The following is a 25,780-nucleotide window of genomic DNA, read 5'->3' as shown; positions in this document are numbered from 1 at the left end:
TTGTTGATGCCTTTGCAAAATATCAGTGGCTCCAGGCTTTCTATAGAGCCAGACATGGAGCCACCAATGAGCTAGAAGAGTTGGAAAGGTGAACTGAAGCCTTACATTGAAGTCTTGGATTTGAGATGACCTGGGGAAAGGTTTGTGATGAAAAGCAGAGTCTCTCTAAGGCACAGGGAAAGGTAAAACAAATTCTCTTAGAGCTGGAAATGATTCCTTTCAAACCAATGAGTGTTGTGGCTGATATGCACACCCACCACTGGAAGTCTTCCTTCGTGTGGTTTACCACCATCATGCATTATTTACTGTTTCTGCCTTTTTCAAAGTAGTCTGCATTCCTAGAGGCCACAGACTAGGTTTTGCTTATTTTTTCTCTTCCCAGAAACCAGTAGAATATGCTTAACTGTCAAGCCCATTGTAGTGTTCAGTATTACATAAAACCTAGTTTGACTGGTTATTATTTTTTCCTTTATTCTTTGGTGCTGGTGCTTCAGCCTGGAGCCTCAAACAGGCTGAATATGTGATCTATAACTGAAACTTATCACAACTTTTTTTTCTTGATAATTGAAATGAAAATAAGATGATAATCCTTAAAGCTCACATGGAATCTGAGGTACTCAAATTATTAAGGTAAATGAAATGAAATACATATCATTTAAACAGCTTATTAGTTTCAACTATTTGTACAGAGAGTAAGTTATGTAAGTGGCTGTATTTCCTTCACACAATGTGGCAAAGAAAGTTGGGGCTAACAGTTTTATTCAAGGTTTCCTTCTGATCACCTGATTAATCTAGGTTGGATACCACTGACCAGTATGGCAATGGAGGTGACAAAATTTACTCTCTGTTCTCTCTCACTGATAGGTGGTAGGGAAAAAATCGTAAGGATTTATGTAATGTGTTTGAAACAAGGATAGGCAGACAACTGGAGAAGATACAGATGGACAGTTGAAGATACAGAGATCTGTTTGTATGCTCTGTGGGGAGAAGACCATCATGGTGGAATGAGATCAGCAAGGTGGCGCAATTGAGGGAATGATAGTAAACTGAAGGGTTCAGCAAGCAAGCCCTGACAGTTTAGGTTCTTCCGCATCCCTCCATCTTCCTAGGTCAGGATATTCCTTTCCCAGGGCTGGGGAGTACCCCTTAGGAAATGAAGATCTTCTGGCCTGTTTTATGCCATGTCACATACGTTTATATAGCCTGCTTCTGGGAATGTGGGAGAGGGGGACACTGGAAGTTGAGAGTGACCTTCCTGAATCTCCTACTATGTCAAATGGCAAGAGGCCGTATTTGGGGGCAGTGTGTTCCAACCCATCAGTGCCATGGTCCCATAGAATGGGCTGGTGTGAGACATCACTTCTTGACTGCTGGAATGATCCAAACGATTTTCACACTTATAAGGCTATTTTCAAGCTTCAGAAAATCTGTGAGATAGCTTTGAAATATTACTTGTTTTCTCACAAACCAGGGAGTGTCACATGAAAGAAACTGAATGTGACCATTGGCAGAATTTTATCTTTCTTAGTGTCAGGTAAGCAAACGCATAGGAGAAACAAACATTTGTTTTGGGAAACAAAGTACCACATGATTTCGTGGATGGAGGAGTTTTTGTGTCCTTTTTGATCCTTGTGATGGCTTCCTTGGCTTCTGAGTCATAGCAACTCGTATTTAGAAAATCCGAGTTTCATGTGCCTCTCTAGGCATGTGAACTCCACCAGCACTCCCTGAATGTGAGGGTGACGTGAACCTGGAGGGAAGAAGCACCCAACAAGTGTTAAACAGTCCAGCTAAGCTTCCCTTTCTTCATTGTGATTTCATGAGGAAGCACAGTGAGAGACAAAACAAAGAGTTTTAACTTTATCGAGTAAACAGAGTTCTTTCCTAATAACACATCAAACCAGGAAGCCACAGCATGTTTGGGGCTGGATGGCAGCCAATTTTTCTTACCACTTTCCAAATCTATAATATGCAGTTTTTTGGACTCATGGCCATTAAAGTACACACTTGCAAAAATGTAACCGGAAAAGGTTTCTTTCTCTAGTTTGTGCATAAACAACCCTGAGACGTGACAGCAGACTGCCAGTGGGAAGAAGGAGAACTAAAGGAAAGGAAACCCAAGTGTCTAGCAGCGTCATAATATAGGGGCAGACGTGTGAAGGAGCATGCACCGTTTCTACTCCGGATAACGACTATCTATTACATCTGCAACAATAGATTAACTTTCCCACAGTCAGGGCGAAAATGTTTAATAGTTATGAGTTCCCCACCCCATCCCAAATAATTCTCTCTCTCTCTCTCTCTCTCTATATATATATATATATATTGCTGTTTCTATATTCCTGAGAATTTTTTTGAGGCAACTGAAATTTTAAAAGTTCATCTTGCAATAGCATCTGTCATCCAATTTTATTGTCATTATACTTTGATTAAAACATCCAGCTAGTGGGTCTATTAAAACATTAAAGATGGCATACTCCTTTAATCACAGCACTTGGGAGGCGGAAGCAAGCAATTTTTGTGAGTTTCAAGGCCAGCCTGTTCTACACACAGAGAGTTTCAGGACAGCCAGGGCTACACAGAGAAACCCTGTTTTGAAAACAAACAAACAAACAAGCAAACATAGAACAAAACAAACTCCCCTCTATTCCTTCTTAACTTGACTTATAAGTTACTTACTGCAGAATATATTTTGTTGACTAAAAATATTTAATATTAAGTTCCTAAAGAATTCCTCTTTGAGAAGAGAAGGGAAGCAGTGCTTTGCAGATGTGCACAGCTCAGACGTCTCCTTGTCTTTCATAGGATTCCTTTCCTTGGGCTTCTGGGATGTCTGTATCTCTCAGCACTCCTCGATGCTCTCTCACACTTTCTTATGGTGCCTCCCATTCCCTATGTCCGGTTCCTTCTCCATGCTGCTCCGCATTGCTTTGCAGTGAAAACCCTGTCTCACGCCCGATCTCAGCAGCACATGAGTATCAAGTGTTGGGAAATGACTGACTAAAGTTGTGATGTCAGCAGATGAGGTGACAGCATTCAAGATAGAGCCCACATCCCTTGCCAGGAAGTTCCCTTGCCCAAACCTCTCTCTTTTGTCCCAGTCTGCCACCCAGGTGCATGTCTACCTTTAAAATGTTTTAACCATTTGTAATTTGTGTGTGTGTGTGTGTGTGTTTGTGTGTGTGTGTGTGTGTGTGTGTGTGTGTGTGCACATGTGCACTTGTGTGCAAATCTGAGGACAACTTGCTGGACTTGGTTCTGTCCTTGGAACTTTTGGGGCCTGAGATTAAACTGAGGCTGTCAAGCTTGGTGGCAGTTGCTCTTACCCTCTGAGTCACACCTCCCCCATCCTAGCCCCTGCTACAATTTAGTTACTCTTCTAGAGTCTTTTTTCACTTTGCTCTCTTCATCTTTTACAGATATGTCTCTCAATTACTTTGAAAAGAAAAAATTCCCCATGTCAACCAAGGAGAGAAAGCTCTGGTCCCCTCTCATCTGGACCTAACCCCTCCTTGCAGATTCCTTCATCCATTTACCTCACATTAGCTTGTAGTGCAGATCCCTACTTAAATGTGTGGAGTTGAAAAGGGAAGAGGCTTGTCCTTCCATTTGTCCTTCATCTACTGCCTTAAGCAAGCATTCTTCTACTGAACCTTTGTGCTGAATCTTCCCAGAACCCATGACAGCAGCCACTAGCCATACATGGATCTCCTAGGCTTATTGTGTCTAGTGGGATTCAAGACCTGGGTTTTATTGTCTTTTGGTTAATTTAAACTTACACAGCTACCTTCTTAGGGCACATGACTATCACTGGCCTGTGTATGCAGTTATCTCAAACTACAACCAGATTTGAAAACACCTTGCTCCCCCTTCACAGCAAAGAAAACCCTCAGTTCTTTTCATCTGAGTTGGCTAAGTCTTTACAGCCACTTTTGCCTAGGAACATCCAGAACAGGGGTTTAAATATTTCATAGCAGTCAGTCTCTTGCCAGAGGCCAGTCCGTTCCCCACACCCAAACGTCCTTAATCTGTCTCAAGAGATTCCTTGTCTTTTTAGTGCTGGTGTCAGTAGACAAAAATCACACTGATCTAGTTTAAGGGTCTTCACTGTCTTTTTCCCATCTATTTATTTGTTCACTTTACATCCCAATATCCAGCCCTCCTTTCCTCCTAGCCCTGCATCCCACAGTCCTCCCCCCAATCCTCTTTCCCCTTCACCTCTCCTGGGTATCCTTCAACCCTGGGACGTCAAGTCTCTGCATAACTAAGCACATTCTCTCCCACTGAGGACAAACAAGGCATCCAGGCTGTACATCTGCGACATATGTACAGGGATGGGGGCTAGGTCTAGCCTGTGCTAGTTTTTTGGCTGGTGGGTCAGTCTCTGGGAGCTCCCAAGGGTTGGTTGATTCTGTTGGTCTTTCTGTGGAGTCCCTGTCTTTACTGTTTTAATCTCTCCCTTTTCCTCTCTGTGCTCCTCATACTTCCCAGGCCAATGCTCCCCCACTGAGCTGTGTTCTTGGCCTGGCTGCAGTTTAACTCTAGAGTCAAGCAACACTTTGTTCCATATTTTAAAGTCAGCGTTTCACTGAGCCATGTAGAAAAGACTGGCTTTGCAGACCAAAAAGGGCCAAAGAGAACAGCAACAGAAAAGACAAAAGCATTGGGCATTTCAGTTACTTCCTTGTAAGGATGGAAAAGTGATTGCTTACTGTAACAACACTACTTCAGGTCACATTTTCATGTAAGGATAAATTCAGAAACTGGCCTGTCAGGGAGAGCTGGCCATTGCCCATTTCTCTTGGGTTCTGGGAAGGTAAGACAGCACAGAGTTGCATTTGGTAAGGTGAAAAGTTGGCACAACAGACACCATTTTGATTTCTTTCCTTGTCTGTTGGGTCCTGAGCATGTTTGGTCTACATATTGCCTCCAGAATGTTTCTCCTACGTGCACATAATGGGAGGCAGCTCATAGCAACAGCTGCTGCCAGGCAAACTGAAGCAGCAGTTGCAAAGATCAGAGGCAGAAGCAAGGGAAGGCACAGAGAAGGGGCCAAGCCATCTTGTGAAGCACAGCATTCAATTAGGAAATGGCCTGGAAACCCACACAACAAAGCCCTTTCAAAAGGTTTCCCAAGGAATTATTTTTATTTAAACATATAACTCTCCTTAAAGGACAGTTACAGGATGGAAAGGCCAATCACGAGGTCTTTTACTGCTAGACCCAGATCACACAAAAAAAACAAAAAAATGTAGAAACAAATCTCTGTATTTGTAATTGTTGAATAGCATACAGCTGATTGAATAGTGGCAAATTCTTTTATAAAAGTAAATCGTTTGAGGGAGGGTCCTTAAATAGTGCCCATTTGACACTGAAAAAAAAGAAAAAGTAGTCATTCTTCATTTAGCTAGTTTAGTTTGTACCTACAGGATATTGAGTTCCCAGAGAAAAAGCTAGCTAAGTAGCACCTGGTATTTACTCTGAAGGATCCTAACAGAGATAGTCACCATGACAGTGTGGGCTAGTTGCTCAACTTTTAGAACCAAGCTGAATGTACTGTATAGTTACTACAAATCGAACAGAACAGTAGCAATAACAAACAAACAAACAAAGAAACAGAAATTGTCAGTAAGGTTCCAACAGATATTGGAAAGTAGAAGGGGCTGGACAATGGCAAGAGAATACAGGCTTATATGCTTAGGGGAGTTAAGGTTGGTGATTGCCAATGCATAGAGTCGAACTTAAGTCTGAGTTTTAAATGTAAAAGGGGTTAAAGGCAGCTAACAGGAAAGTGAAGAATAATACATCTTCTATGTTGGAGTATATGAAGGAAAAGTCTTAAACACTTTGAATGGAATTAAATTTTTCTGATTTTGTTCTACGGGGCTGAAGATTACAAAGTTGTCTAAGGCATGAATTTGTTCAGTTACTAGCTCTTTTGGTTTAAGTTCTACTATTTTTCAAGCTCCCATCAGTATCATAACTTGACTTTTAAAAACAAAGTGTGAATGTCATTTTGTTTCTCAGAATGACATTTCAGGCCCCTACTCCTTCTTCCCACAATCATGTAAGAACAGTGGTAAGGTGTGTATGCTCCCATTGGGTAAGAGGAAGGAATAATGATTCTAAAAGACTGAACTAGAGACATCAGAGAGGAAGGTTTGCCCAGAGTCCTGACTGACAGTTCAGCCAACCAATCAAAGCACAGCTAAAATGAATGATGGTGCCAATAATTTATGCAAAGTCTGGTGGGTGTGACTGGAGACTACTTATCCAGTGGAGGTAGAGAATACTGTGGTTTGGGATTCAGGTTGAGATTAACTTCTAACGCAAGGCTCTCATTAGATCCTAAAGGCCCCAGGGAGCATTTTGTGTGCTTTCTGTGATCAGTAGGAAGGGTCTGGCTGATGAATGGAATTGATAATCTGGAAGGGTCGAGGGAGTTCAGAGGACTAATGGCACAATTGGTTAGACACATGGAGAAACTGGAGGTTTTGAGTCTAGGAATAACAAACTATGGGCTCTTCGAACTTGGTGAGTAGAGGTGAGAGTGGTGAGGGAGATAGGGGTACCTATGGGGTCTGTGGTATGTGACACAGCAGAGAAGACAAGAGTGATACAGGAGATAGGGGTGCTGAAGGAGGCTGTGGTAACTGACACAGGAATCTGGGCGGTTAAGATGTGAGCTAGCAAAAGCGCAGGCAGGCAAAGGGAGGGACTTTTATGGATGACCTTAGAGTCTTAGGGTGTTTTTATGCTTGAGGTGGGAGAAAGATGTAGACAAAGACAGAAGTTCTATATGTGGTTTCATTAAAAAAAATTTTTTTCACAAACTAGAATCCACAGAATTTAGTCAAAAACAAGTTCAGTAGAAAAGAAATTGAAGAAGGCAGTAAAAATAGCTTAGAAAATGAGTAAGTGCATTTTCCTCCTGGAGTCTTCCCTCCTGGGGTGATCACTGATGTCCTGGTGGGTTTAAGAACAGGCCTCTAAGGCCTCCTCCACAAGGCCTTTGCAGTGGGTGGCACTGCACCAGCAGAGGTCAGAAATGTTTTCACCAAGACCTGCTATATGCCAAACAGCCATTTTAGACTTTTAAAAGAAGATCTGGTTGGCCTCTCACCTCTCTCCCTGCCATGAGAAGAAGAGGAAGTAAATCTAAACATCAGGAGACTGGGGATTGGAACACAGCCAGTCCTCAAAAGCTCTCCTTCTGCCTGTCCACACATCATAGCTACCCAGAGAGCTTTTCACAGGCTGATTCCTGCTCTCTCCTAAGATTCTCATAAATTTCCCACTGGCTTGGGCTCAGTCATTAACAGAATTTAAAAAAGAAAGTTCATGTAAGAGAATCTAACATGCAGCTCAGGTTGAGGACCATGGCCTTAAACAGTAAATCTTTAGGAATGCTGATATGGTGGTTACTGGATGATGATTTCAGAGGAAGTTGTTGATGTTATAGATTTATCGAGAAGTTTAAAAGCCATGTATATAGGGAGATTTGGAAAAGATAAACGTTCAGGATTAAACAATCCTAATTATGATATAGTATGTCTGCATGAATATATAAGACATTCTGATTAGTGCGTGAATTATTTTGTAGCTCATTTGGCCATAGCAATCCTCCACTACAGCTTAATAATGTTAAAAATAAAAAAAGCAGTCAGTACACGTGACCCTTAACTGACCCAGAAATGTACTTTGATCTAGCAGAGGTGCCGTGATGTCAAATCTGCTATCATGATAAGTTTCTGAGAGAAGAAATGAGAAAGCATTTTTTTAGATGAGATTTAGAACAGGCTAGAAAAGACAAAAAGGGACATTTCTTTTTTTTTCTTTTTTCTTTTCTTTTTCTTTTTTTTTCGAGACAGGGTTTCTCTGTATAGCCCCAGCTGTCCTGGAACTCACTCTGTAGACCAGGCTGGCCTCGAACTCAGAAATCTACCTACCTCTGCCTCCCAAGTGCTGGGATTAAAGGCGTGTGCCACCACTGCCCGGCAAAAGGGCCATTTCTTAAAGGCATTGTCAGTTATACGTAAACAGGTTAGGTTCATTTAACTGACAGTGTTGGCTACCACCTGCAAAGCTGAGATAATACAGGCTACAAGAAGTCTCTGACTTTGTTGACATGATATTTCAGTGACAGGAGAGATGGACAGTAAATGGATGGATCAAAATAAGCGAGTAAATGTTTAGAAATGCTAACTGTAGTTCTGAAGGAATTGATAACAGAGATGGACACTTGGGAGTACAGGACGGGGAGGTGGTATGGGCTAGGTTGGAAAGACAACTCGATTCAGGAGATGGGACATGATTAATAAGATGCACTAGGTTGGTCAAGTGCCTTCTAAGACATGAATCTATAGATTCGAGATCATAAAGCTGACACAAACCAGAATGTTAAAGATCAGGACCAACGTTGAACTGGGAGTCAAGAAGAGGAGCATAGTGAGAAAGGTACTGGGAAGTTGCATCCTGCAGAGCAGAGGTTGCCAAGTGCGGAGGGTTCCAGATCAGCATCTTCAGTACCAACAAAGCTTTGAGCCCACTCAGCATGCTGCTTTAAAAGAGGTTGCAGGGATGGACCACTTACATTTTAACAAAGCCCTCAGAGGACGTTGCTACACACTCAAGTATGAGAACAATGCTGTGGAACTAGGTTGAGAGCTTATATTTCATCCTCATTGCTGTGTGCCAAAGTTATTTTAACGTAGAGTGACATGCTCTGATTTACATTTTGGAGACAGCTGTTCTGGTAGCTGTATAAAGAACTGTTTATAATGTGGGATATTAGTGTTCTATCATTGTAAAATATCCATATAATTAACTGGTAACTAGTAAACTGCCTACTCTCACATACTCAGGAGACTAAGGCTATATAGCAAGTACTAGGCCAGCCTGTGCTATGAAGCAGGATCCTGTCTCAAACCTTGCTAGGTTGGGGAGCAGTAGTAGAGCAGTGGTAGACACTAGCCCAGAGCTTTGGGTTCTGTCTGTCACACCACTAGAGTGATCGAGGAAGGGAGACAGGAAGAGGAAACAAGGAGGACACAATTTGTTTTGGCTCCAATTTTCAAGGGTCCAGTGCCAGGTCAGGTGATCCCATTGTTTGGTCCTAAGGTGGCAGTGATGGGGGCACCTTTTAGAGCTGGCACACCCCAGTGACCCAAAGGCATCCCACCATGGAGGTATTCAAATTCTAAACCATAATAGGGGACCTGTAGGTTTGTGAGCACCAGGACTTCAAGGAAGGTAAGTTTGAATCTTTGTCCTCCTCTGTCCTCTATATCCCCAGATTTTTTTTTTTTTTGTGTGTGTGTGTGTGTGTGTGTATCTGTGTGTTGAGAAACTGCCATGCTAAGTTGCTCTGGTTTGGCCTCAAAGTCCTGCTTGGAAGTTGTTGCACTTGACTCAACACCTGTTGTTGCACCTGTCTCAATGCCCTGAGAAAGGGAGAGGTATAAACATGTGCTACCGTACCAGGCTTTAGGGCTTGACATTCCGATAGAGCCACATCCTTTGACCTCAAAGACAATGTTTTGAGCATCACTGTGGTAGAAAATAGGGAATGTGAAGTAAGAAGGTCTGAAAAGCTGTGGTTCCTTACCCAGTGGTGGAGATTTTCTGCCGATCTCCCTTCAACCACGTTTCCTGTCTCCCCAGCCACATGACTTCTGCCTCCTATAATAAAGGTTGTGCCAGGCACTTAGGCATTACATCATTTGGCAAAAACTCCGAAACAACTTAGAAATGCAAGTGCTAGTGTCTGCCAGACTCTTGTAAAAACACCCAGGTCAGTTCCTTCCTCCAGAACAGCCTTTAAAATAACAGCATTGATAATGTTATCTGGGCTGCCCGGCCCACTTAGCTGGCTCCTTGTCATCTAACCATGTGATATTTAAAGAAAGACTCCTGTGGTTTGGAAAGTTCTGGCAAATAAGTGGCCATGAACACAATAGAATTTGGTATGAGCCATAACCCTGACATTTACAAGTTAAGACCTTGAGCAGTGGCTTCTGCCTGCCAGGTCACTGGTCTCACCAGAAATGCAAAGAACAAATGAACCCCAAAGGACCCTACTCTTGGAGGATAGACACCCAGTGTGCATTTGTAGCTCTTCATCTAGAAGATTCCATCACATTGACACATTGCCAGTTTTCTTGTGTTCCAAGAATAAATAAAATGTTCAGGCAAGTGGTCAGTGAGCACGGCAAAGAGCACCCACTGGAAAGGGCTGTTCCTGCTCCTGCCTTGCCATCACTAAGCAGACTCTGACTAACCAAACAGCCTCCCATGCCTTTGGCTTGCTCAGTTGCCTTTCTCAGTGTGAGAGGTTGATTGAGGGAAACCCAGGGCAATCATGGGTCGTGCGGCACAACTGTTGCTGGACGTGAGCTTCTTTACTCATAGGTGAGATTATAAGAGTAATTTCGAGACCCAGAGTTTCCAGCCCCGACTTCATTTCCTCAAGGTCTAGTTGTGTATGAGGCAGAGATGAGAGGAGACACTCAGGATTGGGGAAGAGGATGAGAGACATGGGGCAAATGTTGTTACGTGTTCAGGGATCCTATAGTTGGAAGAACTCGGGGATCTAAAACTGCAGGAGTGAGCAGAGATGTCTTCCCTGAGGTAGAATTACCAACTTCGGGGTGGGAGTGGGCCTGTTTTGCCTCCTCAGGTCTGTTGATGAGGTCTGAAAGGGAAGGAAGGGAGGTTGAAATAATTGTGTATTATTGTTACTAATCTCATCAATTTTTGCTGCTTAGCGCACCACTGCAAGGATTAGTGACCTACGACAGTAAACATTTACACACAAAACACCGATTTGCACACATTATTACACAAAATAATACAATGCAGTTAAGGAAAAAAGAGATTCACTCAGAGTTCTAAAAATATTCTCCCAAAACAACATGTATTATAGAAACGAATTTCTTCTTCAGTGAAACTGTAAATAATTACATGAAATGACTAGTATAGTCTGTCCTAATTTTTTGATTCATTAGTATCTTCATATATATATATATATATATATATATATATATATTACAGAAAGTGCATCATACTGAATTCTCTGCATATGTGTTGTCTATCTTAAAGTGGTGGGAATGTGGCTAGACACAGCCTATCCCTAGTACTTCCTAGCACATACTGCTGTGAAACCAGCATTTACTTAGCAAAGCTATTCTTTTTTCTAAGATTTGTTTTTGCTTTAAATCATGAGTATGGGTGGATGTCTCTGTATGTGTTCATGTGAGTACATGTGTCCTCTGAGACCAGAAGAGGGAGTCAGATCCCCTGGAGCTGGAGTGCCAGGTGGGTATGGGCAGCCTGCTGTGGGTGTTGAGGATTTTATGCAAGAGCAGTCTAAGCCATCCCTCCATCCCTAAACTATTCTAATGAGGCTCATTCATCACATGCAAATACTCGTTAGAACATTCAGGCTTTGTAAGGAAGAATCACTGTATCACACCTTTATCAAGTCATATTTTTTCATATTTAATTATAAAAATGAACTCAGTTTCAAATACCAACTTTCAATTCCATGTTTCCTACATGGTGCTATGGTTTATTGATCACCTGGCTGAATAGATATTGTCACTTGGTCCTCACACTCCAAGTGTGTCTTTAAGTGAAGTACTTTGTGTTTATAGGGATTTGTATTGTGAAGGTGATTGGTATACCTACAAAGAAAAATTAGCAAATGCTCCTAAAAGTCTCAATTATGTTTATTTTCATAGTATTATAATGTTAGATGCATATGCATTGAGATTAATTAAGATAACTCATTATTATGCTTTAAACATTGTGTTTAAGAATTTTTATTTTATTGTTTCTGTAGTATGCTTTTGGTAAATGACCAATTCCCCATCAATATGACCCAAGCATGAATAAAATCGGGTTAAATTAAACAACAACAAAACAATACAAGTGGTCTTTTCTGTGGTTTGTAGTTCTGTGTGTCAGCACTCTGGGGGAGGTTGTTGCAAATGGCCACACCTGTATCTCACCCAACTTTGAATTCTCCTGGGAGCCGCAGGGCAGCAAGTTCTTAAGTACAGTAGTAGCACATTCTACAAACCACAGCAAGTCACAGGCTGCTCTGCCTCAGTACCAGAGGTGGGAGAATACAACACAACTGGCAAAGGATGGCAGAGAGGGTGAAGGAGTGTGACTCCCTTCACAGTCAACCATAGTTTCTCCATGCATTCGCTACAGTGTAAAGTCCGTGCAACACACCTTTCTGTTAAACATACCTAAACAATGAATGTTTTAAGTGTGATGAGACATGCTCACACAGCTGCTATACCTTGTCCTTTTAACACAAAAGCATCCATGTAACATGCAAGAAGTAAGTGCTATGCCCCCACGACATGGTGCTTTCAGAAAGAGGTGGCAGGCAAGATAGGACAAAGGATGACAGAGATGAGTCACACATTAGTTTTGATGATAATGCTCAGGTGGTTTCCCTTCACAGCCTTACACCTAACTCTGCATTTTCTGTCTTTGGTACACTTTGAACTCAGCACTTTCTCTTCCTTTTCTTAGGTCTCACTGTTAGCTTTTGCTGCAGAGCAAAGCCCCTCTTGTCTTTTTTCCCCTTTGCACAGTCTTCTCATTTACTTCTTTTTTTTGAGTTTGCTTTTCTTTTTGTTCTTCTTTGTCTTCTTGTTCTTCTCCCCTTTTTTGGACAAGGTTTCTCTATATAATAGTCCTCACTGCCCTGGAACTCTTTTTCAGGACCACGCTGACCTCAAACTCATAGAGATCCACCTGCCTCTGCCTCCCAAGCGCTGGGATTACAGGCTTGTGCCGCCACCACCCAGCTAGCTGTTCTTAAAGATGGAAGGTAATTGTATTTCTTCGGGTGACAGGAGAATCTCACCCATGCAATAGTTTGAAAGTCAATGCCGGGAAAACTAAGACTCATGCCGCTCGCAGGACACAAGGGCACCCTGCTTATGAGAAGATGAAAAACAAATGCATTCATTAGGACAGTGTGAAGGAAGTCTGGGGTGGCTTCAGTTTACGCAGAGCTTGTAGAAACAAAACAAGAAAAAAGTCTGTAAACAGTGAGGCAATGCAATTAAAGCATAAGGGAGTAGCTCAACTCCTCGGGTCTCGCATGTGTCACTGTGCTGTGCTAAAGAATTTAATTAAAACTCTAATGGCAAAATTACAGAGCTAGATTCTCTCTGGGTCCTTGTTCAGCCTTTAGTATAAATAGGAAAAGCTTGGTATTAGTGAGTTCAGGCCATATGTCTGTGCTACAGGTGAATAGGGTAATGACAGCCAGGGCGTGCTTTTAATTATAGAGATGAGTGCTCCCTTGTGGGTCTCTAGACTGGAGGGGAGGTCCAGAGTCCACCCAGGCTCGATTTTCGTTCTCATTTTATGTACTCTGTTAATGCGTAGGCACTCATTCAGGTGCAAGCCGAACAGTCCAGCAAAATACACTGCACTTTTTAAAGGAACTCTAAATCCTTAATTAAGAAGATTGAATTTATTCCCATGCAATTTTGGATGGATTCATTCTGTTTCTAAAAATTAGAGGGAATAATTTTTGTTATTGCCCCTTGTTGGGGATTTTAGGAAAGGTACTGTGTTGGTCATACTGAGTTCTCTAGCAGAAGAATTGGTAGAATATATGCGATCCATAGGGAGAGGTTCTTTATGAGGAATTGGCTCCTGAATCTGGAAGTGAATCTAGAAGCTGAGAAGTCTGTGAGCTTTTGTCTCTGTTATAGACCGTACAGGCTGGAGTCCTGTCTAAAAGCCAGAGAGGCCTGACAGCAGAGAGCGAGTGTGTGTGAACCCTTCCACACCTGAAAGTCCGAGAGTAGGAGTACCAGCAACTGAGAGCAGAGGAGAAAGAGCTGGCCCTTCCCACATCGGACCTGCAGGTCCTCCACAGGCTCTGGAATGCCCATTTACTAGAGAGAGCAGACCATCTTAATCAATTCATGAGCATAAAGACTGGTCTCTCCTCGAAATACCCCTGCATCCATACACCAAAGGAATACTTTATCAATTCTCTGGGCACTCACTATTTCAATCAAGGTAATGTGTCACCCATAGAGAACATTTTCTTTTTAGTGCTTTTAGTAGAAATGTGGACCACCCTGAGCAGTCACTCTGCACTGGATCCAAACGTTTCAGCCTCCTAACAACCCCTTTAATTTTCAGCCCTATTTTGTGGTCTGAAAACGGGGACTTAGTTAAATTTTTCTCTTAACGTTCCATTGGCCAGTCAGGGGTTAAGCGAGATTTAATGCCAGCCATTCTTCAGAGGGTCTCAGTGTACTCTCAGAGCACCCCCAGCAGCAGCAGCAGCATCCACACATTAGGAAAGCAGCCTTTTAGGCCTTCCTTAGACTTCCAGATGGAGAAATTGAGAGGACTTTTCCCCCCAGTCTGTGTTTCAAGAGCTGCCCCAGTATTCTAAGGGCAGATGCAGCTCAAGCTTGTAAACCAGGAGGCATTGGCAAGATGAAGGATTTTAGACTAACTAGAAAGAGATAAAAATTAAATGCTTCTAAAGCTCTTTACTGCTAGTCTCTCTGAAGCAGGAAGTCATGATAAAGGAAGAGAAATTTTTTTGGAAACCATCAAACTTTGCAACTCCAGAATCCATGCAAAAAGCCAGGCTCAGTTCATGTGCCTGTAACCCTACTGCTGGGAGGGACAGACACCCATATATTTGGTTGCTTATTTTGGTGTATGTGTTGGATTCAGGCATTATATATACTTGATACTCTCTCTCTCTCTCTCTCTCTCTCTCTCTCTCTCTCTGTGTGTGTATGTGTGTGTGTGTGTGTGTTTGCGCACACACATGTTATGTACCAGAGGGAGACAATGGTTGTTTTTCTTTAGTTGCCCTCCAGCCTTATTTCTTGAGAGGATCTCTCCCTTAACATGAAATTCTTCCTTGTGGCCAAGCTGACCAGTCAGGTCAGTGAGCTTCAGAAGTATCTGTCTCAGCCCTTCCCAGCAGTAGGGTTCTAGGCTCTTAACCAACTGAGATTTCTTCCTAGTTCGGACAATATGGATCACACTGAGTCTTTCTATGTGTCAGGAACTGTGAACACACAGCATGTGACGTCGGCCTTGAATATCTCAAGTGGCTTGTGAGGTTGCGATGGATGAGGTTATTTTTCAGAGTTTATAAGAAAGAACTGAGGCATACCTATCAGCCAGCACATAGTAAGAGTCTTATCCGTACTTCAGAACTGGCTATTGATGAGAAAAGTATACACGAATCACAGCTACGTCCTTTATGACACAGGATGGCTGCTGGCACAGAACTATTTTGGATGATAAGTATGAGTATAAAAATATATAATTAAAAATCATCTTTCTAAAATTCAGTAATGGAAGCTAGAATCAAAGGTCTGTATGTGTGTACATGGGGTGTTTATGCCTACTTTTTGTGAACCTTGAATCTCATTCTTACCAACCAGGTACTTCACCCCTGAGCCATGACCAGCCCCCACAGACCTGTTTAACTCTTTTATTCACCATATACTCTTAAGTATTCTGGGCCATAATAGTAATGCTGTCAGGTTTATAATCCAATTCTTTCAGGAAAATAAGGACAGAAAGAAATTAGTCTTTTTATGTAATTACCCCTAAGTGCCCTTAGTGTCACTAACCAGTTCCCTACTGATCAATAAAATGAGCCATAGGCATAGAGAAGCCTTAACCAGGGATTTTTCAGTTGCTAATTGTTTCAGGGAGGGGAAGGTAGATAAAATGAGCATATTGTTTCCTTTTAGTTGATGGAAGTAGACTTAATATCTTTTCAGCAAGAAAGCCTATCTTTTTAATAATTAATAGCAATTTTTATAAATTATTAAGAGGGATGTGATTTCTAGGCTTCTTTCCCCGAAAGCCACAGATAATAAGTAACTACATGGAACCACACTTTGCAGAGTGTGCAGAGTGTTTAGTTGGGCAGGGATACCTCCAGGGGTTTGAGTTTCATCCCTTGCACAAAGGTATCTTCACTGGGAACAGCTCTGTAAGCCCCTGCACTGTCTCCTGCTTGGTGTGTCTTCCTATAAGTACTCAAGAGAGAGAGAGCAGTACCTCTGATGCTGGGGAAGACATTCCAGGGGGTTCCTGGGCTGGTTGTGATTACCAGAGTGAAGTAGCCAGTACATTTGCAAAAGAGAAAAGGTTTTCACATCAGATGCTATTTAGGATAAATTTTTTTACCAAAAGTGTTCTTTGCAATGCTTAAAATAGAGTCAAGGGGGTGCGTTTGAAGCTGCACAAAAATGAGACTAACTTGGCTTTGCTATGAGGAGATGTGACCTTGAATCTGTGTTAAACTCGCTATGTACAAGCTCCCTTAGTTCAAAAATAGGAGTGAAAAATACCTTCCTAACTTTGCCTTTATAGGGCACAAATAGATGGATCATTTCAGAGTGTAAATCACACCCTCAGGAACTTCACACCTAATTACAAATCATTTTCTAAGTCATTCTTGTGATGTGTACATTGTCTATATGACCCACCATTTTACTATTCCTTGGGCATGGCAGGTATATTCTGACTTGTAGGCATTTACATTCTGCCTAGATTCTCATTCATATTTATTCCTTCATATCCTCTCTCCTCTCTCTGTGTGTCTCTGTCTCTTTGTATGTCTATGTGTCTGTCTCCTCTGTGTATGTCTCTTTGTCTCTGCCTCCCTCCCTTCCTCTCTCCCTTTCTCTCACTGTCTCTCCAGTCTTGTTCTTCTCTCCACTTCTTATGAATGTTCTTGCTGGACCTTGTCCCAGAATGTTCTGCTGCTTTCTCTTGACTACCTCCCAACTCCCAACTTCCTCTGTCACAGATATTCAGTTAGGTTTTCCCTCTAGCACGGTTCATATGGTGTCTCTGTCTTGGTGGTCTAAAGGACTCAGCACCCCTTCTGTTGGTAGGGTGAATACTAATACCATGAACATGCTGCTATATCCCAAAGCACACTGCTCACCATGAGATTGCTCTGTTGAATGCCCCTTGCACATGAAGAAGCGGTATGGAGCCAGCATTGGTCCCAGGCTCCAGCAGGGACTGTGCAATTTGAGAACCAATGGGAGCTATTCCAGAAAACAAAGAGCACGTATTTCTACGGTACTGCTTCGAAGAGCTGTTTCAGAGGCCATGTCCTTGGCCACACCATTAAGAAGAAATGCGTACATGCAGGGAAAGGTACATGAAAGTCCAGTCTTTTCATAATCCTTGTAGTATTTTTGTATCCACAGAGCAAGAGTTGAAAATGATCTTTGATATATTCACTTTTTCAGACACAAGTGTTTCTTGTCACTATTTTTAATTACTTAGTATAATGTATTATTCTGGAACAAATCATTTTAATTAGAGGTGCTTACCATAAGAAAGGGTTCATCAGCTTTCTGTCGTATTTGAAATAAATCTAGAAAATAAATCTGTTGTTTGTAGAATTTGAAGAGGCTGGAGAGGTAGAAACATGACACGTTTCACTGATATTGATACAGATATTTATTATAAATCCTACTTACTTGCCAGAGCAAGAATAACCAGAGCTTAGAATAAGTAGTCCCCTTCAGTTTTTTCTTTTCTTAGTTACTCAGATAACTTTTGTGACTAGCAAGTTCCCTGTTGAAAATTACCATGAGTAACTTCTTCCTTTGCTGAAGACATGTTTTGTTGGTGTTCTGTCTTCTGTATGTGGAGATGTAATTACTGAATGTTTCAGCAATCATTTCTTTACACTGATTCTGTGAAAAATCAAGGTATACCCACAGTGCCATCCCACCATAGCACTGAAGCCCCAGGGAACCTGAGCACCCATTTACCTGGAAGTAAAGTACGGACATCAGAGACACTGTGGGGAAAGGACAGACAGAGACAGAAAGGGAGATGTTGGTTTCTCCAGTTGACTAGCCTAATAAATTAAGCCACGGAGATGAAGCCTTTTTTATTCTGGGGTAAAGGAGAAGACAGAAAATTACTGCAGTTGATGAACCCAAGATAAACCTTTGAGAACAGTGTGTCTCTTGCAAATAACTGAATTGAGAGTTCCCTTTCTTGCCAGGTTCTGGTCACATTGAGTTCACTCCTGTCCCACAAAGGTGAGGACACTGCTGAGACTTGTATCTTAGTCTCTTCAGAGGACCATAACAAAATGCCACACAGTATATTTTTTTCACATTCCCTGCAGCTGAAAAGTCCAAGATAAAGGCCCAGGCAGATGGGTATCTGCCAACAACCTTGTCACAGTATATATAGATGGTGCTTTCATCAGGCTGAGTCTTCATATGGAAGGAAGAAGGGTAAAGGGCTTTTTTGGAGCCTCTTTTATGTGTTCTGACACATTTGTCTACCCAGAGTTAACACTTTGAATGACCATCATTTTAGGAGAAAGGATACAATATATGAATGTGTCAGAGGGGACGTATCCAAACCATAGCACCTTCTGAAACAGCATCAGACCAATTTTATATCTCCAAAAAAACACAACTTAAAAAATCAGGAAGGGTGTTTTGCCATCCTCGATGGGTTTCAGTAGCCTCCATGACTCCTAAGTGGAAGCCAAGTTCATTTCTGAGGTAGGGGTAAAGTGAAAGAAGGAGATTACATCTTCCACTTGACACTAGATTAGAATGTCCTCCGTATCTCAGTCCCAGCTGAAATGAGCACTTCAAAGGCTGGCAGTTGGTTCTTAAGAGATTTTCATTTCTGTTCTATGAGATATTGGCGGACAGATAAACAAGAAGTCTCTCATCTTTAATACCTGCTTAGTAACTCACAGGCTTGCCCTCCTGCCCTGATTGTGATCTCCATGTCAGGCACAGGGCATAGGCTTCTTACCAGGACTAATCTCTCCATCTCACTGTCCCTAACCATCAGTGAAAGGGAAGCAAACTCAAATTGCAGTGAGCAATTTTTCAAGGAGAGAGGTAAAGGAACAATTTATTTTGGGCAGAGAAGGTACTAGCAGACAAAAGAAAAATTCTGTCCTAAGCCCTGGTTACATAGGAGAGCCTGGGTCACTCAAAGCCAACTACATCACTGGGAAGTCTCCTGGCAATGTAGGAGCAGCTGCACTCTGCAAAAGTCCCACAGCAATCAGTCCTTTACCTCTTTTGTAACCACAAGGAGTGCTGGAACCTTCTGAGGACCATGTGCATGATGCCTCCATAAGAAACTACCCATAGGCAAATCTCACTAGGATCGTATGTGGGTAATCACAGTTCTGATGGTTCAGAGCAATGGCCATGTCTAACCTAGAGGGGACAAATACTCATTGTGTTTGATGACTTAGTCTCTGTACCAGCCACTGCATGACATGAATGTTGGCAGAGTCTGGCTTGGGAAGAGAGACATCCAGGGTGGGAAACAGCAAACTCAAGCTGATCATGCCATGAAAGACAAATCTTCAGTGAGTCTAATTCAACAACAGTTTATAAACTTTGGATTTCCATTATGCATAGATTTGTATTCTAGATCAGGGGAAATATGTACATACCAGAAATTTTGCTCTTTATAATTATAACTCAAAAGGTTAAAACACAGATATAACTCTGCCTCTCCTATTACCTGTTTCCTCTTTAGCAACTAGCCAGACTTCATTTAGGATCAGTGTTCTCATCTGGAAAATAGGGTTGGTTGTTTTTCTATCATTTGTTTATTTGGTAATACATAGTCTCTATTAGGAATGCTAAGAATTATTAATGTCTTATAGTAACAATTGATAAGTTTTTACTTTGTTCATATTGTACTGTGTTTTTGTTTTATTTTAGTAAGATGGGGTCTCATTAGTTAGCTCAGACTGTCCTTCAACTCTCAATCCCCTGCCTTCTAACCACTGTTATTTTGGGTATGTGTCAGCATGCCTGGCTTTGGTTCAGTTTATGTTTCAAATTCTCTCATACCTAGAGGTGTACTGTAGTTGATATTATTTTCTATTTTTAGTAATGAAGAAATGCATTTATAATCACCATGTTTGAATTATGCTCATCTGATCATAAAGCTGTTTCTAGTGATTATAAGGTATTTTGTGCTTTTATATTTCTGTTACCAAATAAAAAGGGTATATTGTAAAAATACACACAGTTAGGTAAAATAGAAAGACATGACTTTGGACTACAGGGGAAACATCAACACAGGAAAATATGCTAAATTAAGGACATCTAGTGTGAACAACAAATATCCTAAGAAGTTAGAAGAGATTAGTAGCAGGTGCACTTCAGGTGTGCTGTTGACAGATCAAAGGAAAAAGAATGGCCATAGGTCACAGTGTCCATTGCATTGCAGGAAAGCAGCAGGTCACTTGGGCCTTCTTTCTGGTGCTAGTACCAGAATGAATATTCCTTCCTTAAAAAGCCAGTCCTAAAAATATATCAAAAGTACACATTAGAGAAAAGACAGCATCTTCAATAAATGGTGCTGGGACAATATGTAGAAGACTGAAACTAGGTTCTTATCTCTCACCATGCACAAAACTCAACTCCAAATGGATCAAGAACCTCAACGTAAGACCTCACACTTAGAAACTGCTAGAGGAAAATGTAAGCAGTCTACCTCTATAGGGAGACACATGTAAGGATGTTCTGAACAGTATTCCAATGGCACATCCAATCACAAAGGAGATAACATGAAACTAAAAGGCTCTCTACGACAAAGGGAACTGTCAACTGAGTAGGAGGCAGCCCACAGAAAGGGAGATTTGCCATCCATACATCTGACAAGAGGATTAGTGTCTTAGGGTTTCTATTGCTGTGAAGAGACTCCATGATGGCAGCAGCTCTTACAAAGGAAAAGATTTAATTGGGACAGCCTTGCAGTTTGAGATTTAATCCATTATCATCATGATGGGAAGCATGATTGGACTCAGGCAGACATGTTGGTGGTGAAGGAGTTGAGAGTTCTCCATCTGGATCTGCAGGCAGCAGGCCTTTCTGTGACTCTGAGCCACTGAGCCAGAGCTTGAGCTTCAAAGAGCAAAAAGCCATGCACCTTTAACGCATTGGCATACCTTTTTTTTTTTTTGACAAGGCCACACCTACTCCAACAAGACCATACCTGTCCCAAAAGGCTGTACCTCCTAATAGTGTCACTCCCTATGGACCTATGGGGGCCATTTTTATTCAAAATTACACAATTAGTATCTACACTATACAAAGAACTAATAAAAAACATAAACATCAAGAAAATGAACAAAAAGTAGGCCACACAAGTGAACAGGAAGTTCTCAAAAGAAGAATTCCAGATGGTTAACAAATACTCTTAAATACATCCAGTAGCCTTAGGCATCAAGGAAATGAAGATTCAAACTACATTAAGATTCTATGTCACCCCAGTCAGAATGGCCTTCATCACAAAATCAAATGATAACAAATGCTAGTGAGGATGTGGGAAAGGAGACCCTACACACTGCTGGGGGGGAAATAAACTAGAGCAAACACTTGAGAAAGTCAATCTGAAGGTTAGTCGAAAAGGAGAACTCCCATATGACCCAGCTGTACCATGTTTAGGCATATAACAGAATCTATATCTTCCTACAGAGGTAATTACATATTCACATTCATTACAATATCTAGGAAAGGGAAGTACCCTAGGTATCTATCATCCAATGAACAGATAAAGAAAATGTTGTACATATACACAATGCATTTCCATTCAGGAATGAGTGAATACAAGTGGCAGAGATTTTGGCTCAAATCTCAGGTTCGTAACTCATTGGCTAAAGCTTTGAAGAAATGACTGTACTGTGAACATTTTCTCCCCTTGGTAAAGATGTACTGACTGTGGTGGTAGCCACTAGCCTCATGTGGCTCTTGTCATCAAAATCATAATAACCATCGTGCTCCTCTACTGCCCACCACAGTTCAAGAACTTCACAGCTCTGGGTGGCTCATGGTGGTCATATGACACATTTGTGTCGCTGTAGCAAATCTACTAAAATCTGGCAGAGTTCTTGTTCAGTTTAACTGAGGTAGTAGTGTGTGTGAAGTGCATGATGCAAAACCGAAAATTCATTTGCATCTGTTCTCTCCTGTTCATGGCTGTTTGTTGATTTGTCATTCACCTTGCTCCAACTCATTACTCCCTTTCGCGTTTGTTTGTTTGTTTGAATGTCCCTTGAGGTTAGTGGCAGTTTATTTTCAGATAGAGAGGAAAACTTTAATTTGAGAAGATTAATCAATATGGCTACCAAGATGCTTCAGCAGGTGTCTGTAGAGAGAAGCCTGGAGTCTTCAAGCCACTGTAGAATGCCATGATGTCTTAAAGCATCATGACAAAGGCAACCTAAAGAGTTTTTTGGGGCCTGTGGTTCCAATGGGATTTGAGTCTTTCACGACAGAAGCTGCAGGCATGGTGGCTGGATTAGCAGGTTGAGAACTCACATCTGGAACTGCAAATGAGAGAAAGACTGAGAGAGAGACTTGAGAATAGTTCATGGCTTTGAAACCTCAGAGCCCAGCCCCAGTGAAATACTTCCTCCAGCAAGGCCACTTCCTAAACCTGTGCAAACACTACTACCAGGACATTCTCATTCAAATCCCCATAGCCCTTATTCTTAAAAAGTGTAAAAGTGTGATGTAATTCAGAAGCCCCCACTCCATTCTCTCCTCCATATCTGAATCTTCCCAGTCACAAACAAAAAAGAGGAGTCCTGCACCATTCCTGTATCAATAAGGTGCAATTAAATCATGTATGAGTCAATCCAGAAAAGCCTGCCATAGCCGGAAATAAGGCTTTACCCTACCCTAGTTTGTGTTGCAAATCCCACGGTATAAACATTGACATTAGCAATTAACTTGGATAGGTGTTGGAAAGGAGGGCAGGAAAGAAAGTCAAACTATAGTCTATCTTGAAATCAAAGTTATGGGGCTAGGGAGATGTCTCGGTGGTTAAAGGGTTTGCTGCCCAAGGGTTTTGATTCTCCAGCATCCACTCTTGGAAAGCAGAAATGGGGCATCTCCAGGGTAAGCTGGCTAGCTAGACTAGATAAATTGGCAGACTCTGAGTTCTGCAAGAAATGCTGCCTCAGTATATAAGCAGTCAATTTAAACTCCAGACATCAACTGCTGAATCTCACATGCATGCAAACACACACACACACACACACACACACACACACACACACATATATATATGTATATATATGTATATATGTGTGTATATATATATATATACATATGTGTGTGTGTGTGTGTGTGACCATACACATGAGATATATGTACCCACATGCACAACCCTCCACACACCACATCTGTTATTGAGGTACTCATTCACCCACCCTCCATTTTATTCAGCTGGGTGAGTTTTCTGTAATTCCTTTCAAGAAGAAAGAAGATTAAATTTTATTTGACAGAATACCTTTTGAAATAGAAAGAATGGAGAAATATTACTAAGCTAAATCAATTTGAATATTTTCTCAGGCTATGCTACTGAATACTGTGAAGATAGCATACAATAAAAAATAGCATGCAGCTTAATCAGGCACTCCATGTTTGATGAGATGGTAGGTGTCTCTAGAAGCCTTGAGTGGTACACTGCCTTCTGAGCAGGGATCCTAGGGCCAGAAATAGATTCTGCCAGCAGCACAGCCAGCCAGAGTGATGCTTCTGCCTCTCTCAAGAAAAGTGGCCTCCGGCTGCCACTTTAAGAATTTCCACAAGAGTTCCTGGCCCCTTTCAGCCTGTACTCTCTGTAGCCTAAAGTAAGAGTTGGGCCTGACAGCCAACTAGGCCCTTGGGCTACAAGGGGTAACTTCTCACAAGAGAACTGAAAACTTAGCTCCCAGAAAGAAGTTCTGTTAAGGTTTATTTTCTTACTAGCAGATTCAGTTATGATCTATTAACTGGAAAACAAACAGATTTGCGAAAGAGATAAAGCCTGGCTTCATTTTACAGTCTCCCTCCACAGTTCCCTGGGTGGTAGACAATGTACCTGACTGTGGGTCTTAGATATCATTACATTGGTCTGGCCAGGAAGCTGTAGCCTGAGTTCTAGTCTGAAAGTGCCCATGTGAAACTGAAAACTACTGTTAGAGAAAAAGAATTAGATTGCGTGTGTTTATCTCCAGTAGAGGCTCAGTGCTTATTTTGTTGGTAGAAACCTAAGTAGGGTTACTCTACTTCCTTTCAGCTGGCTGTCACTTAGCTCTCAGATTTGAGTTCTGGGGTATCCTGGGTAGAATGGATAGCTCTGGTCAGGAAACCTCTTGGTTAAGTCAAGGAGCTCATGGTGGGCTTTTATGTACTATGCCTTCAGCATCAGTCAGGGCCTCTCTGTAAATTCCCTGGAAAATATCTACCCTGGCTTTTACTTCTCCCAATAACAAATAGGGAATTATCTCATGAATCCCAGATGGGCCGTTTATAACTATTTCTTCATTGTCTTTTAGTTGCTGAGGGCTCCAGAGGCAAATAGGCTTTGTTGTCTAAGTGTAGAGGATCATCCAGCACCTGTCTATCTCTGTGGGTTTCTGCCTTCCACTCTAGTTTACCATTCTGTATCCATCTTCATCTTGATCAATTTTATTACCTTGTTTTGGTAGAAAGTTGCTGCTGCTGCTGCTTCTAATTCTCCTTCTTCTCTTCCTCTTCCTTCACCTTTCCATTCCCCTTCCTCTTTCCCTTCTCCTTTTTTTCTCCCTCTCCTCCTTCTTCCTCTCCCTCTCCTTCTCCATCTTCTTGTGCTTTCCTATTTTTCTTTGTTTGTTTGTTTGGTTTTGTTTTGTCTTTCATTTTGAAGGTTCCAGGAATTGAACCTGAGCATGCAGTCTGAGTGCTGTTCCAGGGATCCTGATCCTCAGTTGATTGTCTTTTGTTTTGATTCCTCTTGTCTTGCTAAGTTGCACAGGCAGGGATTGAATTCGTCATCTTTTGTCTTAGCTCCAGAGTAGCTTAGATTACATGCCTATACCATCATACTGTGCTAGAAGTAATTTCTTTACAGGGGCATTCAAATGGTGCCCCTAGCCCAATGGGGGTTCCCAGTCAGTATCTCTGAGCCATCCCAAATTTTGAAATGAGTATGTATAAATTAGGGACAGATGTTCCTTCTTCCACACAGCCCACCGTAACATGTTGCCTTTTGTGTCACCTTCTCTCCCTGAAATTCCAGAAGAACCTATGGATCTGGCCTGGCACTATCCCTTCAGTATGAAGAAGTTCATCTAATTTTTTATCTTTTTTTTTTTTATACATGGTGGCCTGTAGCAAAATATTTTATTTGAAAGAATTATTTGTCCATTTATCCTTTCATGAACGAATTAGTTTTACATTGATTTTGAAATAAATACTTCAAGTGCACGAAAGCTAGAGATGTGCAAGCCCATTTTAAGGTCTCTTGTGAATGTGACATTCTAGAATGTGAACCAATCAGTCAAGAGATGACAAAACAGCTGACTATGTTTGGTGCCAGCAAGGAAGTAAGCAGGATATTGTGACAGGCAGTGAAGAGCATAGTATGGAGATTGAACAGCCTCTGAAGAGAGGATGCATCAATCATTCTTTAAGGTGAAAGCTGGAAAACGAAGAGCCACAGACACCAATGGGATGAGAGAGACATGTATGAAAAGGTGGAGCTAGAAGTGCAAAGACCTTGAGGCTTTAAGGAAAGCAGGACTGTTGCTAATGAGCAAAAAGAGTAAAGGGAAGGAAGCCACTAAAGTACTACAGGAAGGACCTGGATCCTTTAGATCACTGTAGTTGAAATTTTACCCTAAATATAATAGGAATTTATTAGTTTAGGATTTATTTATAGAACTGGCTAAAGCTTAAAGAATCACTCT

At 41.6% G+C, this 25,780-nt stretch overlaps 1 protein-coding gene across 3 annotated transcripts in view; it reads left to right on the top strand.

The window, feature by feature from the left end:
- The window catches only part of Plcb4 (phospholipase C beta 4), a 361,998-nt gene that overhangs the window by 224,404 nt on the left and 111,814 nt on the right, over positions 1 to 25,780 (top strand). The window lies entirely within an intron of this gene.

Source organism: Grammomys surdaster, unplaced genomic scaffold, assembly GCF_004785775.1.
Source record: "Grammomys surdaster isolate TR1022 unplaced genomic scaffold, NIH_TR_1.0 129, whole genome shotgun sequence".
Taxonomy (NCBI): Eukaryota; Metazoa; Chordata; class Mammalia; order Rodentia; family Muridae; genus Grammomys; species Grammomys surdaster.
The sequence above is the reverse complement of the archived record's forward strand: the minus strand, read 5'-3'. Positions and strand labels throughout refer to the sequence as shown.